We start from the raw sequence: 21,985 nt of genomic DNA, 5'->3' as shown, positions 1-21,985 counted from the left end.
CAGCCAAAAAGACATTTTGATTGAATAAAAGGACCAAATGACTAGTACGATTTTTGGATGAATAAACTGGAAAGGAGAATTCTAATTTGACCATTCAGGGACTCCAGTGCCTGCTTCTTAAATTCTCACATCATGTTGACACCTCAGAAAATGTTAAGAGAGCAATTATTCTAAAGCTGGAAAAGATATTTTTAGTGAAAGACTCGAGGATCTTACTCTAAAACCTCATTCTCAGGGTGACTTTGGGAGCTTACCAGGCATCATTGTTTTGGTGACAGCTTCTTCTGCTTAGGAGACCTGAAGCTTTGGCTTGACAGAGTTTTAACTCATACAAAGAAAAAAAGTCAGTGAAATATGAGCCTAAAACAGGACAAGCAGCTCACATCAAATACTTAAAAGCCTCTTGAATTTCACCCATTTATAGCAAACCTTTTATTATTATATAAGACTTGCTTTTTTAAAATCTCTTTTATGAAACCTAAAAGAAGCCAAAATATATTCACAAATGATACATTTTTATGAAACTCACATTTCTTGATCTTCTTGCACATTACAGCTTCTATTCTCTCTGAAGATAGAAAATCTACTATGAAAAAAAGCAGTTCTAGTTTATTTTTATTTATTTACAGCTTTCATCACAAATGACAAGATCTGAAGCTCAGTACAAGTGCTGATAAGGTAACTACCCTGCACCTCCATGCAGCAAAAAGAGCAAGATGTGAATCCATGCCCTGCAGTCAGCAAATTCAAACTGATGAAACATTTTATTTGATCGCAGCAAAGAAAAAAGCAGGGCCCTTCCACAATCTGAGGTTCATTTGCAAGAACCTTGACTCTTACCTGATGCCTGATCTGATAAGACAAGACGACTTCCTTTGGGGAAGAGGCCTAAAAAATTGCCAGAAGACTGAACACTTTGAAATAAACGGTAACAGAAGAGGATGGAGCAAGAACTTAAAATATCTCATGCCTAAAGGAAAACTAAGCAATTATCCCTTGCTATATTAGTGCAGACTGCTTTTTCTTCCAGTTTACCCATTTACATTAGACAAGTTGTAGAGCTGGGATGGATCTTTGCTGTTATCAATTGTTGCAATTCCTTCCCAGATGACCATGCCAAGAGATGGTAAGGATCAAGCACTTGTTTCAGAAATCAGCTGTGTCTGATTAGACAAAGTCAGAGGTGGGAAACTCTGCATCAGACTTGAGAGCTCGTTCTTGAAAGATCCATCTCCTGTGCATCCAATCCCGACCCAAGGGTTTCCAGGAACAGAAAATCCAAGCACAACCCTACTGTGCCAATGATCAACTTCACCTCGTTTAGAAGGCTGCTCTATTTCCACTCTTGACCTATCTCAGGTCAGCTGCAAGCTCTTGGCTCCATTAGAGACCCCCCATTTATCTTTCCTTGGCCCTTCAAGCCAAGACTGACCAAACATTTATTTGATCACAGCAAAGAAACAGCAGGGCCCTTCCTTTCTAAATGGCCAGAAATGAGGGGGAAAAAAAAAGTCCTTCCAAAAATATCAGCTTCTCAGTAATACCAAACTGCACGCAGGATCCTCTCTGTCAGCAAGCACAGGGCAGAGGCTACTGCCCTTCTCTGTTTTAGGTCTGCTCACATGTATATTTAGCTATAACAGCATTCAGCAGACACCCATTTATTTCATACTCATGTCAGAGTGTTCCAAGCCTGAGTGTTCACCTCGCACCGCGTGGAACTGTGTGAGTAACTACGAGTACCATGAGCACGTGTGCTGCTGCATTAACGCCTCCCCTGTTAACACCGCAGCGTCAGGAAGCGCCGACAGGCCCCATAAAGAAGCTGTTTCCCTACCAAAGCAGCCGACATGAGACATGTACCAATTCCTGGCACTGCCCAGGTAATTTCCCTACTCCTGGGGCATTAGCTCTGCCCGCACAGCCTGGCTCCAGAGCAGCCGCGCATCCCTCTCCTTGGAGGGAGGTCCAGAGAACCAGGGATTTTGCCCAGCAGCGGGGCCCTATAGAACAACCGGGACCACGGGAACCCTCTACCTGCAAAGCTCTACCTTTCGCACGTAATTGAGATTACATAGGGCCTGTAAATCATTCCTAAGTCTTGATTAACTGCTGATATCCAGCAGTCACAAGCTGGATAGACAGCAACCCAAGTAACCCACTGAATTTCTCATCAACTATCCCCTTGGCACTGACAACAGACTCCAATGTAAGATATAACAAACAGCTTTCTCCCAACTGTCAGATTTATTAAAAAGCATCTACTCTGTCTTTGACCACAAGTATCAAGGACGCTTTAGGCTCTTCTGAGCAGTAAAATGTTTATTCTAGATAAAAATTATGTGAGATCTTCCAACTTCAAACTTAGAGTTTCTGAACATCAGGTTTACCCGACAAGGCTGCAGCTTCCGAGGGCTGCCACATCCCCCAGCCCTTCCTCATGTTTAATACACGCTGCCGAATCCGCTAGGATTAGCGGCGAGTTTATCCAGAGCTGCCAGCACAGAGAGGGCACGTTCAGCACTGCCACTGCTCATTTCAGAGTACATTTACTAAGCAAACAGGGCTTAATTACCTGTCACCTACCCTCTCCGGACTCAAGTCTCATTCATTGGTGTTTCTAGCTCAAGGGATTTGCTCCTTTTCAGGATGAGGCAATCACTTATTTGCACTTTAAACTTCCTAGGCCCTCTAAGAGGCCCAATATACCTGCTATAAGACCTGTGTACTCTGCTATAGCAGGAATACATCTGATATCAGCATGAGATTTAACCAGGCTAAGAACCAGCAATTTTGCAGATAAAAGTTCCGGGTGGAACAGTTTGGAAAGCCTGTCGAGGGGTTCGGGTAACTAAAAGCCTGCAAGGCTAAAGGGAAAGAGCCTCTCTTCTCCAGACTAAAACCATGTTACGCTGGCAGTGCTTCAAAGCCACTACAGCAAATCATTACACCTTTGAGTATCAAGGCCTGAAAGGTCACAGCTCGCAGTGCAGATGGGACTGCAGCGCAGGAAGGGACATCTGGACACCGAGACCTACCCCTGCTGTCTGAAGTGGTCATACAACACCCTCCAAGGCCAGCAAGGCTGCAGTTTTATCACCCAGCAGAATGTGTTCTGGAATAGATGCACACTGATAAAACACTATTCAAAATGTGAAGCTATCCCATACAAAAGGTAAATGAAAAGACTACTTATCAGCATTACTTGTAAATTCCTAGTAATATTTGAAAAAAGCTGGACTGACCCTTACACAAGCAGTACTACTCAAATTACAGCATGCTGGCAATTCTCCTGGCTACTACACGTCTTATTGAAGGTATTATTGAAACTCAACCCTATGGACAAGAGAAAACAAACTTTCATCTCTTTCCCAGCTTAAGCTGCAAGCCCCGATGCTTGCAGCAAAATGTGAAGGCAGTCTCAAATTCCAGCTCCGTGGAGTAATAAAAACCCTTCCAAGTGCATGATTACTAAGCCCATCTCCTGTCTTATGTTTTATCCCTCGGGTTTGAAATTTCTGATGAATCTGAAAGCACACTTTCAAAGGCAAGAGCAGGCTCTGTGCAAGCCAACTACCCAGACAGAGGATGCAACACGAACTCCATCAGGGATGACTCATTTTCTACACCCATCTATAGGTTAAAAGAAAAACATTTTTCCTTTCTGTATTTTTTTAAATACTTATCCTTTTAAGGCTACCAGAATTACTGCACAGGAGAGAGGCTTCCCTGTAGAACCTCTGCATTTCATTTTCTTCTAATTTGGGTACAAGTCATGACTTGTTAACAGTTTTTCAAATCTGTATGTTCAATAGTCAATCTCCAGTGCATCTTGGATACTTTTGCTCATAACACGGTCCCTGCTGCTATAACCGTATTTGCTTTCACATGAGTGAACGAGCAATGCAGAGAACTGAAAGTTACTGCTCATCAGTGACTTCAAGATTTTCTTTTTTTTTTTTTTTTAATAGATATTTGCTGATCCTTAACTCCCCAGGGCCAGGAGCCCAAGTCACTTTTCAGAAATGTTCAGAACTTACTCACTGGAGTCTAAAAGGACTTTCCTTCCCTCCTTCTCCTTAGATGGATATCCAGGTACAGCTGCATGTACATTCACAGATTTGCCATGTTTTATTTGCTCTGTTTTTTAGGATTACTGTTCTGAACATAAAGAATTCAAGTTGCTAACGTCAGAAACTAAGGAACACAATTCTCAAGTCATTCAATTTTAGTAAAGTCGCCTGAAGGCCTCATTACTTTCTACTGCTTTGTTTTGAATCATTCACTGCACAAAGTCAATGACACGTGTAGAGCAAAGACCCGTTTGGCTTCTCTAGGCTGTTAAAACAGAAATATGGGAGGTTGGGAGTAGGGAAAACCAGTCACACTGAGGTGGAGCCTTGGTCCATTTAGAGCCATCTCCTGTGTCTGACAGATTCTTTACAGAAAAAAGAAAACAATAGTGGAAAAACAAACAGTGAGGAAAAAGTGAACCCTTGAAGAGAGACCATTATAAATCATGCTAAGTTACACAGAATACACACAGTCCTTTTCTGAATCCTAACAAGCTTTTAGCCCCACTGGTAGCGGGTGGCATTCACTGCCACAAGATAAGGGAGTTGGGTACAAAAGGAATTTCAAACCCCTTCCCCTTGGATATGAATGGCCCCTTATTTTAAGAGTCATGAGATGAGATCAATCAAAGCACTTCATTTGCTTCTCCTGAGCAGCTAGCGCTAAATCCTCTAAAAGGAGAGCTGGGAGGCAGGAGCCGGGGCGCTCGGCAGCAGCGGGAGGCAGCCCGGCGGGCTGCGACGGCGCAGGGAAGAGAGTCCCGGGCAGCAGGTTCAGGAGGAGGACAAGGAATGGGAAAGAAAATTAAAACTGGAGTCTTCTCCTCCACAGGAGGCATCCGAGGCATCCTTCCAAAACGGCAACTTGGTCCACTTAAGGGCAATTGCTTCAGAAAGGCTGCTCCTTATAATTTGCTATTCCTTGAGCGGCTTCCTGCTCCTCAAATGCACAAGCACAGGCACCAAACAGCCCAGTTTATTAATGCTTATTAGCACCATTTACTAATGTTTATTAATACCACAATTCAAGAGATTAAGAAATGGGGGATGGGATATCAGATTCAAAGATGAAAGTACAAAAAATTACTACCAAAGATGCAGGCTTTGACTACATCATTTCTTTCTCTGCAACATTAATGGGCCACTAAATATGTCACCTCTGTGACTACTTGATAGTTTACCATCCAAAAATGGATTAAAAACTGCCAAAATTAGATTAGTTCACCCTAAACAGAATTTATTCCTAACAACATAAAATCTAGTCTAAGTGGCTGAAGACTGACTCTTTCATAGATGAGGAAGTCCTGGAAAACAAATGATTTATTCCACTTTTGAAACTGCTGAAAAAGCAGTTGCTCTCATCCAGCAATCATTCAGCTTAAGGTGATAAATTCTGACAAATATTGCAAACCTTATCCAAATCTAAAACACCTTGTGCTCTTAAATATGTTTGAGTGTTGCAGAAAAATAAAATCTTGCAAAAGCACCAGGACTGTAGATATACAGACAAAACCAGCCTTTTTTTAATGTCAAGAAAGCCCAAGATTTGCTGATTCACCTACAGATAACAGCAGAAAGAGCTCCAGGGACCAAGCTCCCTCAGGATACATGGGGTGCAGGAGCCAAAGCTGATGCTGAGGACACCTTGGCCTTGCTGCATTAGCTCTCACCAGGGCGGCCGGGTATCCCCACATCTTCAGGTACAACCCAGCTGCCCATGGCATCCTCTCCTCCCGCACAGCACTGCTCTTCGAAGGACCAACCTTGATACCAGGATGGAGCACTCACCATGCTAGGCGAGACAACTAACCTGCTTAATACCGAGCCTGAATCCGCCAGACTCCCATCAAAACCCCACGCACCACAAGGCAGGTCCTTCCTTCCAGACTCTCAGCCTCTTCGCCAAGCAGCTCCCACTCTTCAGAGCTTTTTGAAGGAGAACAGGATTCTTGCCAACCTCCTCCTCTGGGATGCTGTTAAACACACCTAACCCAGACTTTATGGCTTTTTTTTTTTTTTTTTTTTTTTTTTTTTTTACTCCACAGTCCTCTGCATCTGCAATAGAAACCTCCTTCCTGCCTTCCAAGAACTACAGCTCTCTTGGCGCAGCGTTTTCTGACTCAAAGTCATTTCACTAAGCACTTATGAGTCCATTCCTTCCTCAAGCCACCCCTATATCAAGTTGGTCTGTAGAGAGAGGTGTGAAATCTGACACTGCCTTCACTGCCAGATGGTAACTTTGGCCAAAGCTGAGGAAAACTTTTTAATTTAAACTTTGACATGGTGAATTGAATACCCACAACAGCATGAGTCGTGATACTAAGGCACCCTTCCTGCAGGCTCACATGCAAGTTCTCAAGTTTGTCTTCAACAGCACTCTGTGGCCTTGCAATGACAGCAGGTCCAGGACATCTGTGTTGATGGAGATTCAAATCAAGTCCTTAGCACACGCTGTTCACATCTGTATTTCAAGCTCTGAAACCTAATACCAATAGACTGATTTTCTTATCTCAACCTTGCATGCTGTTACGCTGAGACCTAAAATGAGATTGCTCCATTTAAAAAACGCGCTCCAGAACTTCTTAAAATAAAAAAAAAGCCAAGACTTACTAGAAGTGATACCATAAAAGCACAATTTATCAGAAGGTTTGGGGAAAAAAAAAAAAAAAAAAAAAAAAACACAAAGTCATCATTGGCAACATGACTGACCCTACTGCCAAGCACACTGAAAAAGACCTCGTGCAGCAGCAGCGCTGAGATTTATTAGTCTGGACAGAGCAAGGAGCCTCCTAAGCCAGAGGATGTTACTACATTAAGAATTGCATTGGATCAAAACACTGGATACAGTTTCACTAAGGGGATTCAATGAAAAGCATTGAATTTACATGGCTTTTCTTTCCCCAGAATATATGAAGTCAGCATTTGGCTTCCTTCATCAAAATCTTTTTTTCATTATTTTAAAGAATAGTTCATTGTTGTTCTGTATAGCTGAAACCAATTTCTTCTGTAGACAAACACATACAATACGGCTATCATAAATAATACGACCAAGAAAGTATTCAACTGTTTCTTCATGGGGAAATTCTGCTGCTTAAAATGAGCACTGCTCCAAGGTCAGTCTGAGCCACCTGATGTGTGAATGTATCCATTAAATGTATTTTAAGGGGATGTATTTTGGGAAGGGCTGGGCTCTAGCTTTCCTAGAGGCCACTAAGCCCTTGTGCTGCGGTGCCCCGACAGAAGCAGCGTTTTCACCTGAAGAACCGCTGCCCATGCCCAGGGTGGCAGCACTGACTCCCGGCAGGGCTGCAGCCATCTGCACTCCTACATCCACCACACGGAGGAACTTCCCACCAGAGATAACTGCCAGCCACGACGTTACTGCTCTGGAGAAAAGTCTCTGCAGCAAACCAGAAGCCCAGGAAGAAGCGGAGCGCAGGATTCAGCCCAGCTTGGAGCCAAGTCCATCAGTTGTACACGGAAAAACTCTAATCCCCCAGCGACAACAGGGGGCTCCTAATGTGAGATATACGGCATGGCCGCTGCCAGAAAGTACTGCCGCTCTTCAAGGTCAGTAGAAATATTTCATTTTCTATAAAATGGTGGAAAAGGAGGATTTTTTTCCTTTTATAACTTAAGAAATTATATATAGGTCTATCTCCAGGGTTCGCTTTTATGACAAGCTACATTCTTTCCTTTCTTTCGCCTGCCACCAGTCCAAGATGCATACATTTATTTTTGATGGATTCTAGTCCTCAGCTTAAGCTGTGTTGTCCATATTGCCTTATTTTCCAGGTATTTGACAAATCGAACAAGGTCGATGCTCTGAGACCTTGTGGTAAAGAGGTGACATGCAGGAACCTGCACCCAGAATTCAAATGAAACAGTCCATTTTTTCTGTCAACATTTAAGTAGGGAGGAAAAGAAGAAATATTTCTTCAAGAACAATAGAAGAATAAGCTATTTAGCATCAGCAAGTACTGCTTGGTGCCATACTTAGTTTATCTAAAACAAGATCAGATGGGAGGTACAATAACACAGCAAAAAAGGAGTTAGAACTCTAAAGCAAACACTGAAATTGCTTAGTAAACTGTTGTAGGCCCTTTACAGAACACAAAAAGTGCAGACAGATGCACCTTTTAAGGAGAGGAGCTATAGGCTAACTCTTCAAAACCAGTCCTGATCCCTAAATATTTTTGCATGTTCCACCCCTTTTAACAATCTGCTCTACAGCAAATGAGCCTGAAGAGAGGTCAGTATCTAAGTGGAAGCTCTGGCAGTACCACATCAGTAGAAATTCTCACCAAACTCAATACCAAGATTATAATTATTCTTCTCGCAATCACTGCCAGTTTTACACAATTTCCACGTTTTATAAAAGCAGTGAAGACAACACCCACATGTGATGCTCCACTGTGGAAACTAGTCACAGGATCAAGAAACTTCTCTTCAGCACAAAACATCTCCTAGTTTAAATAGAGCTGCTTTGAACAGAAATAAAAGTTTTCTGGAGATAACACCTATATAGAGCATTGACATTTTATGTAGGTTAAGCTATTAAAAGTATAGAGTTCTAATGGATTTTTAAAAAACTCCAAACACCTTCCTAAACCGTAACAAAAAACATGTTTCTCAAAACTTGTGTCATTTACACCAAGTCTTTTACCCTCCATCATGTGAGGATGTGTGGCATGAAAAAATCCGTCCAAGGGAGGCTCCATTTAAGTGGAAGGTGCGCATTACAAAATCACCTCCCAGTAACACCGTTAGTGAAAGCTGAAGCTATCACGGGGTTTCCCACCATAGAGGATATACGTGCTGTCTCTCTCAAATTGCCATTTCCAAGGTCGTTTACAAATCACAGGCTTTAATTAACATAGTTTAACCAGGCAACATGAAAAAGTCTCCAGAATCACTGATGAACTTAAATCCCTAAGAAAAAGGATGACATTTCAAGTGGCCAAGCTAGTTTTGCTCTGTGGAAAATGAAAGGAGTCTTTCACAGCTAATATTTGCTACAGTAGTTAAATATCAATATTATGCCTTAAGAAAAAACAAACAAACAAAAAAACCCACAAGACCAAGTGTCCTTCCATGGATAGGGCAAGACCAAGGTTACACCCAAAGACAGAAATTCCTCTTCAGATGCAGCCTTGGTCTTGCCCTGTCCATGGCACTCCATCAGACCCTAAGCAGACTTCGAAAGGAACAAAAGAAACAAACGCATCAGCAGCACCTAATGCTTTTAAGTCTCACTGAGAACAGAACAGAAAGAGCATCCCAATGCTACCAAGCATTCTTGACACGTTTACAGCAACACAAATATTCCAGCAGATTTGGATAAAATTCTTATCTATATCATGGATCAGTAACCACATCTGTTTTGAATAACAAACCGAGTTGAGAACATGTCCAAACTGCTCTAAAGGTTATCATAAATGTTTAATCCCCTTTTTATAACCAAATCTTTATTCAAACAAATTATCACACATGCGAATGTGAGAAATCCAAAGGTTACTGTGTAAATAGGCTTGAGTTACATCGCTCAAGAGCCCTCGGGCTGTTGAAATTAATTTCCTGGCAGACCAAACTTGTAAAAAGATCAAAAGGGTTGAGCTACAAGTGACTATGGAGCATTTTGGTCCCCAAGCAAAGCCAAACCGGAGCACATGCTTAGGTTTAAGCACAGAGTCCAGGGCAGAACCTCACCAGCAAGGGTGGTGGAAACAGGTAAGACTGGAGCAAGCTGTCCTTAGGGATGAAGGAACTCATCCGGCAGCACAACCAACAACACACTCGATATTGAGAGCACCCCTTACTGTACAAGTAACCCAGGTCTTCAGATTTTGCGGGTGCTGAACCACATGTCCATTTTTTAAAGCAAGTGACACGGGGCCATTTCGGTGCCTGTCCAGCAGGCAGGTACACAGCAGCCCCATGAGGGTTTTAAGCATGGTGCTAAGGCCCACGTGGCTGCTCTGGGACTGTGGCTCTACGGGACCCACCTCAACCCGCCTTGGACATGCAGGCTCAAGGAGGAGGGGGTGGGCTGCAAGCAGGAGGTCTCCAAGGCTGTTTTTTTTCGCTTTGATATTTCACTTTTTATTGATCTCAAAATAACAAGCCACTAAAAGTTGCTACAAAACCCATCAGCCATAAAGCAAGATCAAAACAAGCCTACAGAAAAGATGCCTGCGTGAGGAAAAGACCTTGATGATGGGAAATAAAAGAAAGCACATCCTTAAATAATGTTTATAGCCTCCAAACTACTCTTTTCAGACAGATTATAAAATTAGATAAAACTATCTATTGCCTTGAGTGATGACAGGAAAATGAACATGTTTCATCCTCTGCAAAACCAGGAATCTTCAGATAAAATTTGTCTCAGCCATCACAGAATAAATCACTGCAAGTCTCATGCTGCTTTAATTTACACCAGTTATACCTAGAATAACTCGAAAGCCTTCACCTAAGTACTCCAGCCTCAAAAAGCCAAAAGCAAAATCGGTTTTCAGATAGAGAGATATAACCAAGAACTTTGAGAAACCTTCATTAGTTTTTCATTTCCCTTGAAGCTGTGCCATCCCTCCAGACAGGGATGGATTTTATCTTTGCTATTCATCAGATGACTTTTTTTTCCTCTAAATACACAGCAATTAGATGGGTAGGTAAATATTTCTCTTCTGACAGTTTTTCTGTGTGGCTTATTTGTCCTTGACTCCTTCAGGATTTCTTCTTGCAATAGGAAAACTATTGCTGCACTGCTGAGGCTAACAGTCTCCCAAACCTACCAAATATGAGTAACACTTGAGGGGAGAAGCTTGCGAATGTAAAATTGAACTCAATATCAACATTTTCCCATTAAAAAGTGTCTAAAGTACAACCCTCACCAAATTCAAACCAGCTCCAACTTAAACTGCTGCAATATTTCACATCCTCCCTCCTGCTCCAGACACTCTGCTCCAAAGCTAACAGCACATGCAAAAAATGGCAACAGCTTCAGGCTGTCAAATGCCACTTGCGTGTGGCACCAGGTAAGATATGGGAAAAAGGAATGGCTTTTAAATCCGTAACACATGTGCCAAGCTCTTTGCCATCTCCATCTTAACTGCTCAGCTGCCTCAAATGTCTCAAAAAACTGGTGCTAAACAGCAATTAACAGCAGTGCTCTAACAGCAGCAGCAGCCTGTCGGCATCCAAAATTTAGAGTTTACAGAGAAGGATGATATCTTATTCCATTAATTAATACAGCTAAAGAATCCCTGGACGCTAAAGCGCTTCTTCGATCCAGGAATTCCTGATGACTTTGTGAACAGAAATTTGTCCTTTTTCCTTCCCAACTATATTGATAAAACTACTAAAACCTGGCACATCCCACAGCACCAGCTTCCCATGGGAATGGGTGGCCTCCCCCGTCCCTCAGCCCTGCAATTTCTGAAGAACATTTACTTCTTCCTTGGAGACAGGGAAGCCTAATGAAATCAGTGCAAAGATTACCAAGGATTTTAAGGGCCTCTGGACCAAAGCCACAGCAAATGCTTTCTGCAGTTGTGCAAGCACTGTATAAATAGCTTGAAAGCAGAGGAACACTCGCATGCGTTATTCCTTTGATTACAGGTAAGGAAATATACTCATGTTGGCAACTATGTCCTGCACTGGTCCCACATCCACTTGCTTTCTTGATTCAGTACCTTGATACTCCAAGGTAGAACCTCCATGGGCAGAAACTACCATATTTTACATGGATTCCTTATTAATCCTTTTGGAAACTCCAAGGCAGCACGAGCTACAGAACGGACTGCTCAAGCAAACACTTCTGAATCATTCAAGTTTGTTTTACCTCCAGTGTACACACGAACCCTTTCATTATTCCAAGTAGTACTGGATTAATTGTTTCTCCATATGTAAAGACTAAATTCTCACTTGACAAAGCTGCTTTCTACTCTGCTTTCTGCCTCTGCTCTCCCCATCGCTCCAGCAAGGATAAACAATAACTTAGAGCTAAATAAAATGTGGGATCAGCATGGGACATGCCTGTCAGGTTGCCCGGGATGGATCCAACCCAGGACAAGGCAGGTCACGGTGCTGCTGCATCCACGCTCAGCCCCCGCACCACAGCAGGGTCCAGATGGCACCCTAGGAGCATCCGGCACCTCCCCAGCACCCAGGACTCACCTTCGGAGGCACCGCTGCTCCCCGCAGGGCGAAAAACATGGGATTCTTCCCAGTCTTGGCATATACATTAGACAGAGTGGCCCATCCACACAAAAACATGGCATCAGTTAGACTTCAGCCAATTCGGGAAGCAGGGAAGTTATTCCCCAAGTTTAATTGCACGGATCCCTACCAAAGGAGGTATTTTGTCTTTATTCAAGACAATACATTTTTAAAGGAGTAATGAATTGATCTGCTCACTGCTGAGAGGAAAAGAAAAATCAATAGCAAAGCAATCTGGGCTGAAAGGACTCTTCCTCCTAGAGGTAGTTTACTGTTTCTTTAATTTCACATTCATTTACAACTGCCCCCAAAACTCACTTTTGTTGGAAATAAATTCAGAAATGTTTATATTTTCCAGCTATTGTTTGGCAGACAACTACACTAGAAGAAATTGATCTTTTTGAAGCATGAGGTTTAACAAATTCCAAAGTGAAAATATATTCCCCAAATGCATTTTTGATACATGCAAGCTTGCAGCTACTCCCCGTACTGGGGGCTACGGGGGCTCAATGTGCTGCTGAAGACGAGGGCTGAATCAGGAGAGCCTCTTGCGCCTCGTGCATCACACAGGAAAAGTCAAGCCTCAGTTTTTAAAAGATTTTAGGATTAAATTTCAGTCCGTTTTTTTTCTACTAAAAGGTTCATTACTACTAACTGTAAGTAAAAGAAACACTATCTGCATGACAGACGCTATTAAGGATTATTCACAGTTACAGAGTGGCAGAGGTCAATTCCCCATGAAGAAACTCGCACTCAAGTGACACGTTTGGCATCAAGTGCATGCGTGGGGCCTGCCTGAACCCAAAGGCTCTTTTTGAAGGGCCCCAGTCCCTCACAGAGGCTTTGGGGGACCCAGCAGAGCACCAAGCAGTGAAGCTCTGAGCTGCCCAGGTGACACCAATGAGGGTATTAAGAAATAACCTGCACTTCCAGGAGGGCAGCTGATGCTCCTGGCTGGCACAGCCATTTCCGCAGTTTTTCCCCTCCTTGCTCATGGGCATGAGGTCTTCTCCACTTGTCCTGCTACACTAACAAAAATCACTTATTTGGAAGTCTCTGGATCACTCCCTGGCGAGCCAAGCAAGAAGACAACCCAATTTGCAGCTTTTCATTTAAACATCACAGGAAAAGGGCAGTTCCTTCCCCATGTGCCAGAGCTTTTCCTTAGGGGATTCTGTGCAAGCGGGAGGTGGCAGAAGGTTTTCTGGGGAGAAACCACCTTTTCTGCCACAACTTTTGCACAGTGACCCAGGCCAGAACGGCTCCAAGCAGCACGCAGGATAGCACACAAGGAACCCATTAAACGCACGCACAGCAGCAGTCCTGGCTCCCATGCCTGGATTTGGCCTGCCCACCAGCTGCATCTCTTGCAGGGTATTTATTCCCCCCCAGCTGCTACCTGCCTGGCTGTGTGGAGACACCAACCCTGCAGCATGGCTCCCACTCCTGTCTTTTTAAAAATAGATGTAAACAAACACATAGGATATACATAAGGCATTATATCGCATAGCATTATTGAAAAGGCACATACACATGCTGCTCTACAATAAACTATTCACAGTCCTCACTGTGGACTGTAAACCACTGCCTTGCAAAGCATATCTGCTCACAAAGACCATGTCCAGAGAAGCCTTCACAGGATAGCTAAAATGACAGGCTGCATTGCAAATACCTCCTGAAATAGCTCAAGTTGTACACTGTCTCTTAACAGAATGTCATAAAATAATGAAAACCTACGTCCTAATGCCAATTAATTTGAAAAGCTTTTATTTTACTTCCCCCATCTACGACCACCCCCTCACCCTCAAATCAAGTTCTACAGAGTCTACAGTCAGCAGGAAAACGCGCCCTGCAAACTGAAAGGTTATAGGCTTCCTCAAAGGTCTTGCAACTACGAGCTGCCTAAAATATGCTTTTCCTGTTCTATAGGCCACTGTAAAGGTTCAGCCACATGGTGGAGAAGAGCATGGCCAGATCCAGCACAAGGCCTAGAGCAAACAAATTCCCCAAGACACTGTCACAAAAAAGCTGCTGGCAGCAAGCGTCCCCAGGCAGCCAAGCCCTCAAGCTCGTGCGCTTGCTCCGCTCTTTGTGGATTTCCCTTCATTTCCTTTCCTGGAAGGACCACTTGGTCCTGTCCTCTACTTTGGTTCCTTCTCTGTCTGGATTGATCAGTAATTTATTCATGTACCTTCCACCATACTTTTACATATGTCCACAAACAGCTGGACATGGGCCTGGAAGGAACAGAGAGGAAACAAAAGGGAACTGCAACAACCGGTGGGTCACATACGGACACAGGGATGTAAGATGAACGCACGTGATGCACACGTTCATTAGATTCCTTGTCCTAGCAAGGAGGTGCCCCATGCACAGCACAAGAACCGCTATAAATAGGAAGTGAAGACACTGTCCCTGCTCAAAATTGCCACCCGCTGGGTATCAGATGTCAGCCCGAGCCAGACACTCAGCAGCAAGTCTGCATGTGACAGTGCAGGCTGCATAGATGCTATCCTACCTAGATGACTTCTTACTTCCTTTCAGACATGTTTAATGTATATTTCTCTCACCACTTGGTATGGAAATACTACCTCCTTTCAAGGCTTTGACTCCAACAGTCCTATGAAATGTGCATTTAATCACTTCTAAAAGTAACAACTATGAAACAAAATGCTTTTGCCTCATAGTCAGAGCAATACACCGCTAACAACCAGCCAAACAAATCTGCTGTTCACAAGTACATAACAACAACCCATGGAGGACATTCTGGCTGGACTTACATTACCTCTCAGGTACCCCTGGCACAGCCGTGCACGGGGCATCCTGAAAAGCAGCCGGGCGCTGCTTAGAGGAGCCAAGACGCGCACGGCGCCTCGGGGAAGATCGTCCCAGGGTGCTGAGCAAGGGGGCTTCATATCAAGGTCTTCCCCCTGTCTAAGGGAAAATCAATTATTTGCAATGCGGCCCCTGATTTAGGTTATGCTACAAAGGCTTCTCTGGACATGTGTTTTGTTACCAGATCTGCAAATACTGATGTACAATCCACAGTGAGGATTAAGTGCTCCTGCTAGATTTTCATTCAGTTTTCCACTTGAACTTGCTATTTTGAAAACATATCTGAAAGTCATTGCTTTCTGATAAAAAACATTTTTCCTTCCATTGTTCCTCCCTTTCATTTTTCTTGTATTCTTTTACATGCCAATATTTTCAGGTACCTGAAAAGCCGACTAACTTGAGTGAAGGGCAGGATACACTAATGCACTCAGAGACATTCAGAAAAAGAAATAAGTTGGTTATTTGCATTACTGCAGCACTTAAGGATATTAATGAACCAGGGGGAACCCAGGTACCATAGAGACCTAGGATAAAAGATGTTGCCTGTCTCAGAGCTGTCAATAGGCAAATTACAGACCAGAAACAGGGGAGGAAGGAACCAAAGGGGGAACGGCAGCACTAACCTGGTTGGCACCACCAACGGCAACTCGGCATGATTTGGCTCGCCCTTTTGCAGGCATTTTGTATATCTGGACATTAAGGAGAGTTAAGAGGGGATTTAAAGGAAGACAATGAATTGCTGAGGATCTTTAATAGTGCAACTCCTTGAGCAAGAAAGGCAGCACACAAAGGACAAAAGCCGTTTGACAAGGCTACCCTTACTGACCAGTAACTGACATTTCACAAATTAAATGAGACTATGGCAGAACTGGATTATACTTTTTATTTTGTATTTCCCAGTGTATTTTAGAAGCCAGAGTAGCAACGTCACTGAGTCAGAGAATATGGTCAGGGTTGACTGGGAAAGTCATCTTTTCTGCAGGGTGCTGAATGGGCATTCGCAACATCACATCACGCTTGGAAAGATGAGACGATTTATAAATAAATGTGCTAGGGGTGTTCATGAGATTTTAACTGTGTGGAGAATGAAGAAAAATAGCATTTTAGAGATCTTCTGAAGGAAAAATCTTGTGGATTTATACATTCTGGTTGCATCTAAAGAAAAAGTCCAGGATTGAAGAGGGCCATGATGCAAAGCATGAATCACTCCAGACAGCTAGACTCAGTCTGAACAAGAAAGATAAAGAAAAAACAGAACCAACAAGGAGTTGTTTTTAGTTGTGCTCAACTTTCGCTGACCAATATATTTGGACAAAATGACATGCTTTTGCTACTGCATGGCTGATTAAGGAGACTGCATGTCTCATTTAAGAGTGCAATGAGCACAAAGGGCTTATGTTGAGACCCAAGACTATCGCTCTATCCCATCTCAAACACTGGCCACTAGCAGAGTCTGACAGTACACAGGAAAGGAGCACAATATTTTGGTACACTAAATCAGCTTCTGAAGGTGTGCATGCAGCTCAGCTACTTTCTCAGCTGAGACCAAGCTCTGCATTTAATGGCACTAGCACTTTTTCCCCTTTTCTTACCCAACACCAAGCAACAGTTCCCTTCACTTGCCTTGACCTGCACCTTGGCTTGCCCACCACTGCAGAGAGGTTTTATACTGGAGCAAAAGCTGACATTAAGGGTTTTAATCTTCTCCATGGCTAAATACCAGAGAGAAGCACCAACTACCCTCCCAACAGCCTTTTTTCCTATCTTTACTCACGACAGGTCTTCTGTAGCCTCCTTCGCCCTTGTTTTCTTTATGCCTTTCCTACCTGTTACTGCAGGCCTGTAGGAATCAGGGGCGGGGGGGAGCCAAATCAAAACCACACAATATTCCCATGTTACATGCAAAACAGCTCTATTCCTAGTCATTTCTAACCTTCTAGATATTCTTCATCACCTCTGGGCATTAAAATAATGTTTTCAGAGCCTTCCTTGACATTCTCCCTCACTCTCTTGCAAACTGATATGAAACATCAGTCTCTCAAACCTCAGCTAAGGTGCACGCACAAACTCCCAAGGAGTCGCTCCTTGCCCAGGCCCTCAGGTCATCCTTCAGTCAAGAGCAGAACTGCTTTCCACCTGAGACATTTAGAGGTCAAACGCACGCACGCTGCGCAGCAAATTCAATAATCACCATTCACAGCATATCTGTAATATTTACTCAAGGTCCCAGGCACATCTCAAAGATTTTCTTTTACATTTTGTATTTAAGAAGATAAAAAGTTGAGAGCATTAGGGAATATTGCACATTGCAAATTATAATTTCATTCTTTTTCCTGAGAAAAGTACACATAGAAGGAACTTAGCACCCTCTTCCCCCAACCCATATGCAACCACTGAACGCTTAGCAATGCCTGGACTCTAAAACCATGAATAGAATAGAAATCAACTCACCTGGGATGGAAACAAATGAATTCAACTAGAAACTATTTTACTTCTAAAAAATAAGACACAAGACTCAAATATTTGAGCCTGCCTTCCAAGCTTCTGCTCTAGCTAGAAACACTCCATTTGGCCCAGTGGAATGGGAAAGAACAGCACATAAAAACGGACACTAAAATTTTACTGGAGCCTCTTTCCTATCTCTGTAGGGAGCCACTTCTGTAATGAGCCAAGACAAAATTATACATCATGGCCAACTGTCAGCTATGAGGTTAACAGGGTACAAAACCCTCCTTAGTGGAGTTACACAAGCAGAAAGAGGTGGGTAAGATTTGTTTGAATAGAAGACCAAGTATTATGGATTTGCAAAAAAAGACTGTTGAGAATAACAGCATTGCTGCTTTCCAAATAAGCTAGTAGTAAATAACAAACCACAGGCAGGGTTTTGGTAGATGATAGTTGGGTAGTTTTCTCTTGTTTTAAATAGCTCATTGATTTTGGACTGCATCCATTTCCAGCACTGTGACTACACTTCATACAGTAATTAACTCCAAACCAAAGTGCCTTTCTCCAGCCAAGCCAGTTTTGGTTTGTAAATCTCACTGCACATCAACATGGTTAACCAGGCACCCCTATTTCAAGGAGGTATTTCTGAATTCAACACCAAGGTCTGCAGCTCTGCAGACTTGGCACATTAAAACGTGCAATGCATTTGACTCGCTACAGCTCCGAGCACCTCTGTGCCAAGTTGCTTATTTCTGGGCATGCTCAGGTCAGCTGGAACAGGTATCAATCAGTGTCCACTGCATGATGATCCCAAAAGCCACTGGGCTCTGCCCATTCACCAAGAGGGATGCTTGATTGGGAATTTCATGCTTGAAGACCTTTTTGAGCAACAGGACATTAACCTTCAGGTATTTAATTGAGAACCAGGAGTCCAAGCCACATCCTTGCTCACATCTCCACTGTGTTCTCATTTTCGTCTTCCCAGCTATCTGCTTGGGCCCAATGCCAAGAGGGTAAAACATAACGTGCATTTGCACTGCAACACCATTGCAACTTCTATTTTCTATATCACTGCAAAATTAGCATCTCCCTACCACATGCACAGATGTGCCCACAGCTTCTCCAAAGCCCTCCAAGCTGGGGTGAGGGGGCACAGTGGTAGCAAGTTGATCTGCCCTTCTCTAGCTGAGAGGAGGTAGAACCACAAGCCCCCACCAAGATAGGGGAAAGTGAAGGCTATTTTGGAGAATGAACCCATGTGGAACAACAACCTAACCACCACTGTGTTTCTGTTCATGAGAGCTTTCCCTTCAGTGCCCATGAGTGAACAACTCCTATGGCCTGCTGCAAAAGTAAAGCTACTCACAGCAAAGAGAAATCAGTATTTTTGAAATAGCTGAGCTCAAAGCTCTTCCCATGCATCTCTGATCCCTGCTTTATCTGGTGACCAAAATGATGCAGGCTGCCTGTATCTTGCTCCATGTCTCTGCAGAGACCGTCAGCACAGCAGATGAGCTTCCACTGGTGGGATCCTCCTCACCTCAAACCAGCCTCTGCATTCAGCACCAGAGCAGGATGGAGCTTTCAGGGACTCTTGGCCAGCAACTCAGTGCTCTCTGAAAGGACAGGAAAGAGGGAAGACAGGGGCTCTGCTGTCTGTCAGCAATACAGCTCTCCTATCAGGCTCTGGATACATCTTGAGAGCAGCTCTGCCTGCACGTCTGCCCATGCCACTTTTAATCCACCACCAAAGTTGCCTGGCTTGGAAGTGCCCCCAGGGAACACGCGGACTGCGCCAGGGAAGAGGAACGTGACTGCACCAAGTAACACGTAGCATCGCCAAGAAGGAATTGATCTGTTCAAAAACCAAAGCTAGAGAAGCTTCAGCAATTGGTTGCTTACATGCAAGACAAAAAAAAAAAAAAAGCACAAAAAAAAAGGCAGAAAAAACCCACTAAGTTCAAAGGAGAACATTGTGGTTGTCAAAGGAGAAAGCGCACTGTGAAATGAAAGCATCGCGTGGGATCATTTGCTTCAGCGGTTCTGTAGGGTGTCACAGGCTGCAGCCACAGGAGCTAGGGGGACACAGATGGGCACATCTCCAGACACGACAGCATGACCCGCTCCAAAGAGCGGCCCAAACAGAACCACCTGAAAAGAGCCAGACCACAGCTTATTGGGATCACTCGGTGCTCCCCCTCTGCGCTGCTCTCGTGAACGCTGCGGCGTGCATGTGTGTCCCCTCTGCTCGTTCACCCGGCCTGTGACTCCACACGGAGTGACGCGTGTCCAAACAACACACGCGTAGAGTGGCTAACACCATGGTCATGACTTAGGGCAGACCACAGAATTTAACATCAAGCAGAAGTGAATGCACCAGCTTCCCAGGAAGCCTTCACCCGGGACCTGGTCACCCTCAAGGCACCTTTTGCCAACACATTAGGTTTCTCCCTGAGCCAGTTCGGATGAGGCGCTTCCCTAGCATCCTGATCGGCCCTTCATCCCTGCTCCCTTCTTCTCTCCTGCTACTAACAGGGAGGGAGCAAGAACCTTTACAGTCCCTCACTGATGTCAAGTGGCACCTTTTGCTGCTCCGATCAGCTACTCCAGCAACAGCATCACTGACTGCAGTTCAAGCTAAAAACAGCCACACAGAAGTGGAATTTATGAAGTGTTTGGGCCAGCACTAGTTTGCCAGTACTGAAAAATCAAGATGAGGAAACATTGCAGGATTGCCCCACAGTGCTCCGGCTATCCATATGAAACAGGCACTAGCCCAAATATAACACATCTGCCCACAGCTGGGGGCTGTTTGACACTTACAAACTAATTCTTTTGCACAACTCTGGCACCTATGAAAATTGTCTTATTTCGGCTGTGGGCAGAATTACTCAATTTAAAAAAGAAAAAAGGACTCTCCTGTCCGCAACTGAAACGTCAGACTACAATGCCCAGGCAGCATACAGGGAATACTTATCAAACCTTTATCATAACTCCTACTCACATCAGAAAGCTCCTTCCCATTAATACTTGAGGTATTTAATAGAAGGCCCTCAGCAGCCAATGACATTTGATTTCCATGAAAGAAAAAAAACAAGATAATGCTGTCAAGTTCATAATTTCTATGTCAATAAATCATGACAGAAGGTGAACTCCAAAAATGTAAGCCCTCTGAAAGAACATGTTGCTGTCTCGAAACTGAAATTCAAGCTCTGCCACTACTGCTTCAGCAGTAGGCAGCAAGACCAACTACAACTTTGTCTCTAACAATACTCAAAAGAAAAATATTTTATGTGTATGTGTGCATATATGTGCAAGTAAATTGTGCATGTAGACCTCAAAGACCACCCCAGACAAATGAATAAATGGCATCTTTTTGGCAAGTCTGAGTTCCTTCCCATTGCTGGAAAAAAAATATGAAAGGCACGTAAGAACCAATAAAATATGGAATTTGAGACTTTAAATCTTCTTTTGTCTGTCACACTTTATCATGCAAAATAGTAACAAACTAAAATAGACTCAAAGGACACATTTCAATGCAAAAATCCTCCTTCTCAGTACATGTCTCACATAGTACTACTCTGAGCAACAGAATGTTTATACAGCACAGGATAAAGAGAAGCTTTTCACTGACACCTGTGGCAAAACCAAAGGACAAAGGCAGCTCTCATCAATACAGCACAGTTGCATCAAGTGCTCCCACCTAGCGCAGCCCGACAGTCAGGCATAACAAGTCACAACCACCAACCTGTTTACCCACTTCTGGAAAACGCTTGTAAATTTAAACTGTGTGAAATGTCTAGCCATTTCTTTCTTTTCATCAAAAGCCTTCATCAGCAATGGACAATAAAGCTGCCGGCTTGACCTAGAGGGGCTGCTGGGTTAATCTATTCTGACCTTACCTTAATTCCACCATGATACCAAAAGATGGCTTGAATAACTCACCCGCATTAAACAATGCCAAGCCCATCACCCTTTGACCACGGCACTCCTCCAGAATTCCCTGCAACCACCTTCTTAAACCATGTGGGATAATGAAATACTTTCCCAGATTAATTGCAAAATAAACCAAAATGCCATTTCTTCCCCTTATACTTAAAAAGCAGGAAACAGAGGGGAATAGCCAAGAGCAGAGTCAAATTCATCTTGCGTTTTCGACACATCCAACTTCCAACATTTCCTCCTGTCCAATTTTAGACAATAAGTTATCTTTCATTTACTCTCCATTGCTTTCCTTATTTATATCAAATACTTTTTTCACCCAAATGGATGAAACTAGACAAAAAGAGCTACTGTGTGCTAAAAGGCACACACACACACATCTTGTACCCACAGGTTTAATCATTTGGACCTCAACACTTCATAATTTCACAGCTACTGGCCAGTTTTCAAAACCCATTCCATGACAGTGCCAA

General features: G+C 43.5%; 1 protein-coding gene across 1 annotated transcript in view; it reads right to left on the bottom strand.

The window, feature by feature from the left end:
* The window catches only part of LOC104580216 (glypican-5-like), a 269,794-nt gene that overhangs the window by 231,965 nt on the left and 15,844 nt on the right, over positions 1–21,985 (bottom strand). The gene's annotated exons all lie outside the window — the stretch shown is intronic.

This window comes from Tinamus guttatus, unplaced genomic scaffold (genome assembly GCF_059628265.1).
Source record: "Tinamus guttatus ecotype Peru unplaced genomic scaffold, ASM5962826v1 Tinamus_guttatus_pri_ptg000364l, whole genome shotgun sequence".
NCBI classification, from domain to species: Eukaryota; Metazoa; Chordata; class Aves; order Tinamiformes; family Tinamidae; genus Tinamus; species Tinamus guttatus.
The sequence above is the reverse complement of the archived record's forward strand: the minus strand, read 5'-3'. Positions and strand labels throughout refer to the sequence as shown.